The 12,974-nt window shown below is 50.9% G+C and overlaps 1 protein-coding gene across 1 annotated transcript in view; it reads right to left on the reverse strand.

The window, feature by feature from the left end:
- The window catches only part of LOC139265753 (sodium/hydrogen exchanger 2-like), a 271,688-nt gene that overhangs the window by 130,438 nt on the left and 128,276 nt on the right, over positions 1 to 12,974 (reverse strand). The gene's annotated exons all lie outside the window — the stretch shown is intronic.

Genomic DNA, 12,974 nt, shown 5'->3' on the forward strand with positions numbered 1-12,974 from the left:
TCAGGATATTCCAAAGTGCTTTACAGCCAATGAAGGACTTTTTAAGTGTAGTCACTGTTGGAATATGGAAAACCTGGCAGCCAATTTGCAGACAAAGACCAATATTAGAATGACCAGATAGTCTGTTTTCGTGATGTTGGTTGAGGGATAAATATTGACGAGGAAACCAGACAGAATTCCCCTGCTCTCCTTCGAAATAGTGCCGTGGGATCTGTTACATACGCCTGAGAGGGCAGATTTAATGTCTCATCTGAAAGATGGTGCAGCACTTGCTCAGCACTGCACTGAAGTATCAGCCAAGATTTTGTGCTTAAGTCTCTTGAGTGGGACTTGAATCCACAAACTTTTTGACTCAGAGGCGAGAGTGCCTCCCACTGAGCCACAGCTGAAAGTACTGTGGAAGACTAACTTTCACTTCTGGCCAGAGCTTTAATCCATCGAAGACTGAGAGATACTACCTTCCCACACTCTGCCAACTATGGATCCCAATTGAAATACTTACTGCCTGTTCCATTGTTCGACGGGGCTTTACTGGCTGGCACTGAATTAGCAATCTCAGTCAGGTCACATGGATGACTAGGGTGGGAGGTTCATGCAAAGATACGTTGTTGGGTGAGAATTGAGGTAGTCTTGCAGTGCATTTGTGCCATAAGTTATCTGTCTGCACAAAACTGTTACAGCTTTTCACAAACACTAAACTTGTGGAGTGTAAGTTGAGTGTTGAGGCCCAAAGTGACGGTGAAGTGAAGTGAATTGAAGTGAGACTCCCTCCTCCAGGCAGTTTTACTCCTGGTGTGGTATCAAGTTCGGCCTTGACTCTGGATTTATACCGTCAACGCAGCATCAGTGCAAAGTTAGTTCGCCATTACTACCCACTGCGTGATGGCCCCGACCTGTGAGAGACCATCAGCGGCAGGTCGGGACCATAAAAGAAGCGGCAAGCGGCGGCCATGGGCAGCGTGGCGGTGTACCACTGCACAGTACAGCACGAGCTGGTGCAGGAGGGCGACGGCAGCGAAGAGTGATGTCATCAAGATCCAGGTCGCTGATTGGAGCGTGGGCAGGTACAACAGGAGCGACGAGGTTGGGGCGAAGGAGCGGCGAGAGAATGTAGAGGAGCGTGATCGGGGCCCAGGAGAGGCGTGAGTTCGGGGCCAGAAGAGGCATGGGCCCAGGAGCAGCACGGGCCAGCCCACACTGCGATACGTGTGCACACTGGGCCCGTGTAGGAGAGCAGGTCTCGAGTCGTCTTGGTTAACCCTTGCCACTGGACCAAGACCTAGCTCTGTCAAGCCCATGTGTGGCTGGTGTGCAACAGCCACCACATGTTAAAAAAATCCACGCACAGGCATCTTCCACCCAACACTATGAAGTTCAGGACCTGGAATATGAGGTCCTTCATTGAAACACCTGTGAACTCATCCTTTTTTGGCGTGGAAGCAAGTCATCCTCGTTTCGAGGGACTGCCTATGATGATGATGAAAGTGAAACCGCTTCATTATTGGTGCTATAATTATTGTTGCTCTTCAGCTGCCTTGGGAATGCTCACTGTTGAAACAGGCGGAGAAGTGTGACATCTTGACGAGCGTGAAATTCACTTCATATTCTAATTTTTGAACAATAATTCTAGGCCAAAGTAGCAACAAAACTCGTTTACTATACATTTCTGAATGGATAATATTATTTGTCAAAATATTACCTTGAATTAGCATTAAGTTCTGTGAATGTTCATCAATGTGAGCAGACAATATTCTGCACGTCGAAAATGTCATGCTGTAAAAGTGAGTAATGCCATGCCATCCACTGTTTACAATCCTGTAGGATATACACAGCCGACTAATGAGCCAAAATACTACACCGATAAGAATATAAATTATTAAGGAGACTAAAACTGATACGTCCTTACTACACAGTATAAATGCACAAGAGGCCCATGATTGAGAGAAGGTCAGTCTGTGACCTGTCCTGTATTTGTTAGCACTCAAGTGATGAAGGTGGGTGGAACTTCCCCTTTTATACCTGAAGGTCCAGGTTAGGAGTGTCTCCCACCTAGTGGTCAGTGTTCTCACGGTGTACAACTTAGATCAGTTTATACATGGGTTACAATGCTGGTTGAATACATGACATCACCTCCCCCCCCAAAGTCTTATTGGGATCACAGGTTGAGTCTCTCTGGTGGTTTACGCTCCCTTGTAGAGTGCCTGAGTTGGGGCTCCGGTTGTTGGGCGCTGGCCTGAGTGTCTGCTGTTTGCAGTGCCTCAGGCCTGTCCGGACTGCCCACAGTGACTGAGCTCTCCTCCCTTTGGTTCCAGTGTTCGGTCACCTGTGGTGGAGTGAACTCTATATCGTGTTCTTCCTCTGCTTCTTCTATGGGGTTGCTGAACCTCCTTTTTGTTTGATCCACATGTTTGCGGCAGATTTGTCCATTGGTAAGTTTAACTACCAGAATCCTATTTCCCTCTTTGGCAACCACAGTGTCTGCGAGCCATTTGGGCCCTGCAGCGTAGTTGAGGACAAAAACAGGATAATTTACATCAATACATCGTGCCCTCGCATTCCTGTCATGGTAGTGATATTGTGACTGGCGCCTGCTCTCGACAATTTCTTTCATGGTGGGGTGTATAAGGGATAATCGGGTTTTGAGCGTCCTTTTCATTAGTAGCTCTGCGGGTGGAACCCCTGTGAGCGAGTGTGGTCGGGATCTATAGGCCAACAGGAGGCATGATAAGCGGGTTTGTAGGGAACCCCCTTGGAATCTGAGCATCCCCTGTTTGATTATCTGCACTGCTCGTTCTGCCTGGCCGTTTGAGGCCGGCTTGAACGGTGCCGTTCTAACATGGTTAATTCCATTGCCTGCCATGAAGTCCTGGAATTCAGTGCTTGTGAAGCACGGGCCATTGTCGCTGACCAAGATGTCCGGTAGACCGTGGGCGGCGAACATTGCCTGTAGACTTTCTACCGTGGCAGAGGATGTGCTTGAATTTAAAATGTCGCACTCAATCCATTTGGAGTAGGCGTCTAATACAACCAAAAACATTTTCCCCATGAAAGGACCTGCGTAGTCCACATGGATGCATGACCAAGGCATGGCGGGCCATGGCCAGGGGCTAAGGGGGGCTTCCCTGGGCGCATGGCCCAGCTGGGCACACGTGTTGCACCTGCGAACACAAAGTTCCAGATCTGCGTCTATCCCTGGCCACCAAACGTGTGACCTAGCAATTGCCTTCATCGTGACAATGCCCGGGTGCCCATTGTGGAGTTCTCTGATGAACACCTCTCTGCCCATCTGGGGCATGACTACGCGGTTTCCCCACAGTAGTCAATCGGCCTGAATCGAGAGTTCATCCTTGCGCCTGTGAAATGATTTAAATTTCTCAGGCCATGCCCTGTACGTGGCTGCCCAGTCCCCATTCAGGACACATTTCTTGACTAGAGACAATAGCGTGTCTCTATTTGTCCAGACTTTAATCTGACGGGCTGTCACGGGTGAGCCTTCGCTTCCGAAAGCTTCAACAGCCATGATCATCTTAGCACCATGCTCGGTAGCCCCCTCAGTGGTGGCTAGTGGGAGCCTGCTGAGTGCATCGGCGCAGTTTTCGGTGCCCGGTCTGTGCCGAATTGTGTAGTCATAGGCAGCTAACGTGAGTGCCCACCTCTGTATGCGGGCCGATGCGTTTGCATTTATGGCCTTGTTGTCGGCCAAAAGGGACGTTAGGGGTTTGTGATCTGTCTCCAGCTCAAATTTCCTGCCAAACAGGTACTGGTGCATTTTCTTTACCGCATATACACATGCGAGCGCCTCCTTTTCTACCATCCTGTAGCCCCTTTCTGCCTGGGACAGACTCCTGGAGGCATAAGCTACCGGCTGTAACTGACTCTTGGCATTGACATGCTGCAACACACACCCGACACCATAGGACGACGCATCGCACTTTAACACAAGTTTCTTACATGGGTCATATAGCGTTAACAGATTGTTAGGAACATAACAAATTGCGTGCTCTATTAAAAGCCCTTTCCTGGCTATCCCCCCAGACCCATTCGCGACCTTTGCATAGGAGCAGTGTAGCGGCTCTAGCAGCGTGCTCAATTTGCGAAGGAAGCTACCAAAATAGTTCAGGAGCCCCAGGAACGAACGCAGCTCCGTCGTGTTACGGGGTCTGGGTGCTCTCTGAATCGCTTCCGTCTTGGATGCAGTTGGGCTGATCCCGTCTGCTGCTACCCTCATCCCCAGGAATTCTACCTCTGGAGCTAGGAAGATGCACTTCGCCTTTTTCAGTCGCAGACCTACCCGGTCCAGTCTGCATAGCACCTCCTCCAGGTTGTGGAGGTGTTCTTCAGTATCGTAACCCGTAATGAGGATGTCGTCCTGAAAAACCACCGTCCCTGGAATCGACTTGAGGAGGCTTTTCATATTTCATTGGAAGATCGCGGCGGCCGAGCGAATCCCGAACGGACATCTGTTGTACTCAAACAACCCCTTGTGTGTCGTGATAGTGGTCAGCTTCTTCGACTCACTCGCCAGCTCCTGGGTCATGTAAGCTGAGGTCAGGTCCAATTTTGAAAAAAGTTTGCCACCGGATAGCGTCGCAAAGAGGTCCTCCGCTCTCGGTAGCGGGTACTGGTCTTGGAGTGACACCCGATTGATGATGGCCTTGTAATCGCCACATATCCTGACCGACCCATCCGTCTTGAGCACCGGCACAATCGGGCTCGCCCAGTCACTGAATTCGACTGGCGAGATGATGCCTTCCCTCAACAGGCGGTCCAATTCGCCTTCTATCTTTTCCCGCATCACGTACAGCACCGCTCTGGCCTTGTGGTGTACTGGTCTGGTGTCCGGGTTTATGTGAATGAAAGTGCCAATGCCGAGTTGAAATAATGAGTCAAATTTGTCCAGGACCTGTGAGCATGATACTCGCTCCACAGAGGAAATTGCATTGACATCGCCCCATTTCCAGTTCATGACAGCAAGCCAACTCCTCCCCAGTCGTGCGAGACCGTCCCCTGGGACAATCCAGAGTGGCAACCTGTTCTCCGAATCTTTGTGGGTCACGACTACCGTGGCGCTGCCTAGCACTGGAATGATCTGCTTTGTGTCAGTCCGTAGCTGTGCGTCAATCGGCGATAATTTTGGCCTCCTGGCCTTGGATGCCCACAACTTTTCGAACTGTTTGATACCCATCAGGGACTGGCTGGCCCCCGTGTCAAGCTCCATTGATACTGGGATGCCATTGAGGAGCACTTTCATCATTATCGGTGGCGTCCTGGTGTATGAACTGTATACGTGCTCCACATGAACTCGCTGAACTTTAGCTTCCAGCGATTTCCCCCAGTGTCCATTTCTGCAATTTCTGTAGGTATTTTGCTCATCTCTGCAAACTCCGGCTGAATGTATGCCTCCACGCCTCCAGCATGAGTTGCGGTTTGAAACAAAAGGTCCCTTGCCAGTCGATCGTCCCTGACTGCCCCTGTTATTGTCCTTGAGTGCACCATTAACAGGTGTTGATGGCCCCATTACTGGCCGCATTGTCCCTTGCAATGGCGTGAATCGCTGTTCAGCTTGCCATTGTCTCTGTCGAACTCCCCCTCTGGGTTCGACTACATGTTGGGGCATGCCTGATTGCCCTTGTCTGCCTGGAGAACTGTGTGCTGCTTTAACAATGTTGAATCTCTGTCCCAACCATTCCTTAACACAGTACCTCTCGTCTGTTCTGCTAGTGGCCATGCTCGCAAGGTTTAAATCCCAGTTTCTTGTCGCCATTGATATGTCCTTACTACACAGTATAAATGCACAAGAGGCCCATGCTTGAGAGAAGGTCAGTCTGTGACCTGTCCTTTATTCCTTTGCACTCAAGTGATGAAGGTGGGTGGAGCTTCGCCTTTTATAACTGAAGGTCCAGGTTAGGAGTGTCTCCCACCTAGTGGTCAGTGTTCTCACAGTGTACAACTTAGGTCAGTTTATACATGGGTTACATGCTGGTTGAATACATGACAAAAACCATTGCAGCTGCAATGACAGTCAAAGACTGGCCAAATAATACTGTCGAATGATATCGAAAAAAAATCTGTTGGTTTGCAAAAGAGTAGATATTTGGGATACCATTCTTAGGCGGTCTCTCGTATCGAGGATGACTTGCTTCCACACCAAAAAGGAATGAGTTCACAGGTGTTACAATGAAGGACCTAATATTCCAGTTCCCGAACTACATATTGAAGAGTGGAAGATGCCTGTGCGTGGATTTGTTTAATGTGTGGTGGCCATTGCACACCAGTCACCACAAGGGCTTGACAGAGCTAGGTCTTGGTCCAGTTGCAAGGATTAACCAAGACGACTGGAGACCAGGGCTCTGCTGCACGGACATAGTGCACGCACATATTGCAGTGTGGGCTGGCCAGGCTGCCCCTGGGCCCTCACCTCTTCTGGGCCCCGTACATACGCCTTTCCTCAGCCCCGATCACGTCGCTCTGCAATCCCTCGCTGCTCCTTCGCCCCGAATGTGCCGCTCCTGCTGTACCTGCCCACGCTCCAATCAGCGAACTGGATTATGGTGACATCCAATCCAGTCGCCATCTTCACTGCCATCGCCCTCCCGGACTGGCTCGCGCTGAACCTTGCAGTGGCATGCTGCCACGCTACTCCAGGGCCGCTGCACGCCGCTCCTTTTATGGCCCCAGCATGCCGCTGATGGTCTCTCGCAGGTCGGGGCCGCCACGCTGACACATTGGTTTTTAAAACCAAAGCCCTGATATTGAACTGTGGGATACCAGAGTACATGTTCATCTGAAATTCTTCTCTCGCTTATTACAACAGAAGCATTAACCTGTTGAAAGTTAATGGTTTAGGGGTAGAAATTGCCCTCCACCGGAAACGGGGTGCACCTACTGCTTTTGAAGTGTTCTGGCCGCCACAATGGATGCAGCGGCCTATCCGGCGAAATTCAGCTGCTCGGGATTTTTTTCCAGCCTAAGCGGAAGTGGGGCAGGGCGGAGTGGCTATCACTAGCGGGACGGAAGTGGGCAGGGCAGAGTGGCCGTCACTAGTGGGGCGGCACGGAGTAGCTGTTGACGTCATCACACTGGTGCGTCACCACGTCTCCCCTTCAGTTAAAGGGGAGAGCCGCTGCGAGCTCTACATTCATTTTAGTTCGGTCCACTGGGCCACCAGGGAGGGTTTCAGCCGGACCAATGGCCTGGCACCCAAGTAGGGGTGTCAGGCTGCCTGTTGGCGGCCCGGCCGAACACGGGCGGCATAATTGTCGGCTGGACCTAGCAGTTGGCCGACAAAAAAAAAATAACGTGGCGACCGCGGCAGTGCGCCCTCCCCTTTAATGGTGGCCGCACTGCCATCTCACAGAGAGTGCACTGACAGCAAAAGGTGTCAGGGGCACTGGCCGGATGCAGGGTCGCTCCCACGGGGCAATTTCAAGTAAGGGCTAATTTCCCAAGGGGCAATTTCACGAGGGGGTCTCCACTGGTCAGTAAGGGGTCGGCGCGTGCACACCGCGCTGGGAAAACGGGCGGAGCAGTCCCGGTCACCGCTCCGCTCCTAAGGTCAATTTACAAATTGGCGGCCCCTCCACAGCGAGTTGGCGGCCATTCCATGCCAACTCGTAGCCGCCACTTTCCGGCGGTCAGAGGCCTTATCGGAAGGGGCAAATTTGGTCCCTTAGTCTCTTGGTTAAAGTAGCAGGGAGAGTCTCCTAGGAGCCAAAGTATGCGTCCTGAAACAAAAAGGTCTGGGCTGTTGGACTGCCTCAGTATGAAGGCCCCATGACAGTTCCCAGGGAATCTGGTGCCGACCTGCATGAACCTCTTCTTGTGGTTTCACACCAGCTGCGCATTGATGGATGAATATCCCTCACGATTATAAACACTGCTGCTTGGTGTGGCAGGTGTTCAGATTGCCACGTGTGTGCACTCGATGGCCCCCTGTACCTGGGGGAATCCAGCCGGAGAGACGGATCCCACTGCTCACTCATTCTGCCGATTGTCATCACAGGGGGAAAGGTACGTAACTCCCAGCCCTGGCACACAATCCATCTGTCACCGGCTTTGTGCAGTTATGTGCCTCCGACTGGGAGTTCCTGGATATGTCGCTGGTAACGCCCGTTAGAATGCAGCGGTGAAACAGTTGTGGGCGGTGGTCACTTTCACAGCCGCTGGTAATGTGTGGCCACCAGCTCCTTTAGGAGGCTGCAGATATCTGCCACCACCTGATGTGACAACCTGAGCCTGTTGAAGCACGGCTCTTCTGAGAGCTCAAGGAAGCTGAGCCTTCGGCCTGGATATTAACAGGGACGGATTGCGTCGGGGGAGAGGCGAAGTTTCTGTTAGGCAATCCAGAATTCTGGGTTTTAGCTCCACAGCCTGCATATTGTTTTTTTTTGCCAGGTTCCCTGCCCATAAGTCAGCCTGATCGACAGGCTTCACTTCCACTCAGGCGGGGAGGGCACCGGAGCAGGCCCGAGCCTCAGGTTGGATTGACCCCCAACCCCCGGGGTCCTTGTGAGGGTGGGGGTTTGTTTGGGGGATGGGCTTGGATGGCCAGGAGCAAACACTCCTTCTCCTCCTGGCTCACAAGCAGTGCAGTAAAGGCACTTAGCTTCTCTCCAAAGCTATCCTCACCTCCCCTTCAGTTGCCGGGTTTCCCGAGGCCTGGGAAACCCGGCTGGTCACTATTAGACCTGCAAAGCAGGTTAAATCAGAGACTGCCAGCCTCATTGAATAACTTCAATTGCTAACTCGCCTCCTGGGAATGAGATGGCTGCCCACCCCTTGTCCCACCTCCACTAAACCCGGAAGTGGGCGGGTGGAGCCGGGTTGCTCTCCCGCTCTAAAAATCACAAATGTTCACCCCTCACTCACTCCCAATCTACCTGTTCCTGAAGGTTAAAATTCCCCCCCCACCCACCTCCCCACCCACCCACCCATACAATAAGCTGAAGGGTGAGTATTTTGCCTTGGATAAATGGAAAGTGATTAAAATGTATCTTGCATACAATCACACAGAAACAGGCCATTCAGCTCAGCCAATCCGTGTTGGTGTTTATCCTCCACAGGAGCAGCAATCCGAATCCTATGTGCCTGCCTTGCTCCACTACCCCTTTACTCCCCTTTCCTTCAACCCCCTACCTAACCCATTCTTAAAGATTGATATGGGGCTAGAACCTCTACTTATTTTGTTTGTTTAACACCCACTTAACGCCCATTTTACCGCTGAAATGACGTACAACGCCCAGATATCGCCCATTTAGCCACAAAATGGAACATTTTCAGGAAACTTATCGGCAAGCATTAGTTTCCCCATGTGCTTAATGCCGGGAAAAATATTACTGCCCGGCTACTTTTTTGGGCGGAATCATCAGAATGTGCGAAATCAATTACCTAATACCGCCCAGCGTTAATTTCCGCACTGATTTAACGCCAAGGTTCAAGAATACTACCCACCCACTTTTTATTGTCATAAAGAGCATATTTACCGAAACTAGCAGCCATGAGATCGCCCAGCGTCAATTTTACCACTTTGCACACATATCGGCGACAATATCACTCGTCCAAAAAAACGGCCACAAAAAGTGGAACTTTTCTGAACGAACGCCAGTGTTGTGGCTGGCATTTTTAAAATCCCACTCTTACATGAGGAGCTGATATCTGAACGATTTACCTGAAAGAGCATTGATGTGAGTGACAACGCTGACACACTGCTGTGTTTGTGCAGCTCAGACATCAATGGTGTCCATCACCTTGGTGCCAGTTAAAGTTTACGTTGCGTGATGATAAGTTGTATTTAACCTTTTCATGTTAAGGAATCACCAGTTTGTAACTGTGCAGCTATCTGAGACAATGCGCAACAAGGTTATGTTCAATAACAAAAATTTTATACCAACATTGGTCTGAAATCATAAGTATCACAGGCAATAACACCCAACCCCCACCCACATCCCACTTTTTCCACCATTGACATAAATCACATATTCAACATGTCCAGCAACACAGAATACAAAGGCAAAGCAGGAACATAGTCCCCAGCCTCCCATACAGTGCAACAAATTGCATACACCTATACGGAGATATAACACAGCCATCACCTGCGGACATGCACCTCACTTTCCTTCCCCCGTCCCCTTCTTCTCCCCAACTCTATCCCTTCCCCTCCTCGCTCCATGGCGCCTGGCCGAGGAGCTCCTCAGGCAGTGCCTCATCGGGGGGATGAAGGAAGATGCAGTCGTTGCACGGGTATGGGAGCTGGGGGTGACGAGCGGGCAACATTTTCTGATGCAGAAGCGGGATCTTGGTCCTTGCTCTCATCTGTCATTTGCAGTGGTGGTGCAGAACCTAGGGGTGGAGTGCCACGCTCGGGGACCTCTGTGTTTGTGGCTATCGCATCCAGGGCCTCCGCCATCCGTGGAATGTACTCGGTCATGGTGGCCAGCTGTCGGGATATGCCCCCCAATGCTTCGATAAGCTGGTCACCAATGTCTACAGTCCTCCTGCAAAACTGTACCATCTCTCCGCTGTCATGTGGCGCTCGGGGAACAGACCTACTGCGTCCACGGGACCTCCGCGGTGTCGGTGCCGTCCTGGGGACAAATGGGGTGCCCTGTGGCAAGGAGCTTGGGGCTGAAACCTCCAGAGTGGTGCAGGAATGACCGGAGGACCACTAGATGGCCTTGGGGTGGAATGGCTTGTGGAGCGTGGCGATGCAGGTTCGTCGAAGTTCTCGCTCTCATCCATCGAGAACAGACCCAGTGGATTGACGGGTGAGAATCGGAGCTCCTCAGCACCAGATGTAGGATCGTCCACCGACTCCTGCCCCGCGCCCCCACCTTCCGGCCTCTGTGGTCTTGCCTTGGGACGCGCTGCTGGCTGAGCTGAAAAACACAAATGAGGTTATTAGAGGGGGTGTTAGGGTCACAAGGTGGGTCCAGTGCTACACACAGCACATGCACGACAAAAGCACCACCGCTCTCAAAATCATCGTAGACATCACATTTCATGACCATCAACACATTTGCATTCCAATGATTTTCATTCGGCCACAATTATTTCTATGACAATTTTGGAAATCATCTATCAAATATGATTATTCGGATATGAATGCGTGTGGCATCTATTGACTTTACATCATGCAATGGTGTAAGCTTTACTCACGTGGCATCACTTCGGGGTCTGCAGATGCGTCCATGGCTGTCCGGGGTGCTTTCCCACAAGTGCGAGCACACGCTCCTCCATGTCAGTGATGTCGCTGGGAACTAGTGGCCTCCCACCCGTTCACCTCTGCACGGATATCATTGGCGATAGCTTCTTCTGTAAAAAGTGACAGGACAACATGGCATGAGATCATTGCATGATATTATTGCTAGGTACTGTCACAGAAACTAATACAACACAAAACCGACAGATGTAATCATGATTATTGTGATAATTATCATTCTTTACCTAAAAACGTACACCATGACCGCAGGCTTTGAGTAAAACATTCCCAGTAAAAGTGAAAGTACTCACATCTGATGATAGGCACTCATGACTGTTACAAATCAAATTATATAAATACTTAAGTACATGTAAATGAATGTAATACTTACTCTTGCAGATCCCACAATGTCATTGGTTGCCCTCATGCACCTCGTTGGTCGCCGACGAGACCACCTCTGCTATCTCGGTCCATATCTTCTGGTATGCCTTTGGGGTGGGCTTTCCACGCCCTCCCTGTGTTAAATCACCCAAGCGTGACTCGATCTCCTGCAGGAGGGAGGCATTTGCCTCGTCCGAGAACCTCCTGGCTCTTTTGTGCCCTACAATGTGCTCCTCTCCCACCTCACTGCTCTCTCCAGCGTCAGTCTCCACAGCGTGCTGTGATGCCTCCTCCTCTCTCTCCATTATAGGCCAAATTCGGGAAAATATGTGACTGGTAACAGTTACTTTTTGTTTGCCTACTTGCTGTGAAGCTCTAAAGTCTCCCTCCTTCCTCCCAAAGTAGCCACACCACACCCAGATATACCTTCAGTCCCTCTGAGCTCCCTCTCTCTCTATCTCCTCTTCTGCGCATGTCACGATGACTCTTGACCTCCTGATTCACGGGAATTGAGTTTTGCCATGCCGTTGCTAAGGACGGCCACACTTTACGGCAGAAGGTCAAAAAAATTTAATGCTACCGCCCATTTTATATCGCTCACTGTAATGCCCATTTTCAAAAGTGGAGACGAGGTGCTTTGAGAATGGGCGAGAAGCCAGCGATCTGAAAACCTTTTTTTAATGCCCACACCGGAAATATCGGCCAAAAGAAAAAACAAGAGGGCACTTGTTTGAAAGTGTTTTCATTGTTCCCCGCCCCCCTTTTAATCAGGGGGCACTTGATTTAATGATTTAATTGTTCACAAGAAAATAGTTGTAGAGCTGTTGATGGCTAATGCCATCGAGTCGCTAAAAACAGCACTGGGCCTTGACTCCATTAGGTGTGTCGAGGAGGCCCAAACACGTGGGGAGATCCCGTCCGAACTAACCCCCATCCGGATGGAATTTCTCAAACCCCGAAACCTCACAACTTGAGCCTCCTCGGGGAAATCCCCGCTGTGCCTTTCAGTTCTGCATGGGAGGCGTTTCCTGTACAGGCTGCTCTTGCACACTCTTCACGTTGCCATCCTCGTCTGCCATCCGGACATGCCATGGCGCACCATCTTGACATCTGGAGCAGTCCCGAGCAATAAGTTTTTAAGTCGGTTCACGGGCTCCCAGGCCGCCTGCAATTTCTGCGGTCCGGAAGAGTCCATGTTCCATGTTTTTATTGAATGTACGAGGTTGCAGCCCCTGTTGCATTATTTGAAGGGGCTACTCCTCAAATTCTGGTTACACTTCAGTCCCACATTCCTGATCTTTGGGCACCCTGTACGGAGGGGAGCGGGCAGGTCAGAAAGCCTCCTCTTAGGACTGCTTCTGGGCATGGTCAAGGGGACCATCAGTCGGTCCAGGCT

The sequence above is a fragment of the Pristiophorus japonicus genome, chromosome 6 (assembly GCF_044704955.1).
Source record: "Pristiophorus japonicus isolate sPriJap1 chromosome 6, sPriJap1.hap1, whole genome shotgun sequence".
Classification (NCBI taxonomy): domain Eukaryota; kingdom Metazoa; phylum Chordata; class Chondrichthyes; family Pristiophoridae; genus Pristiophorus; species Pristiophorus japonicus.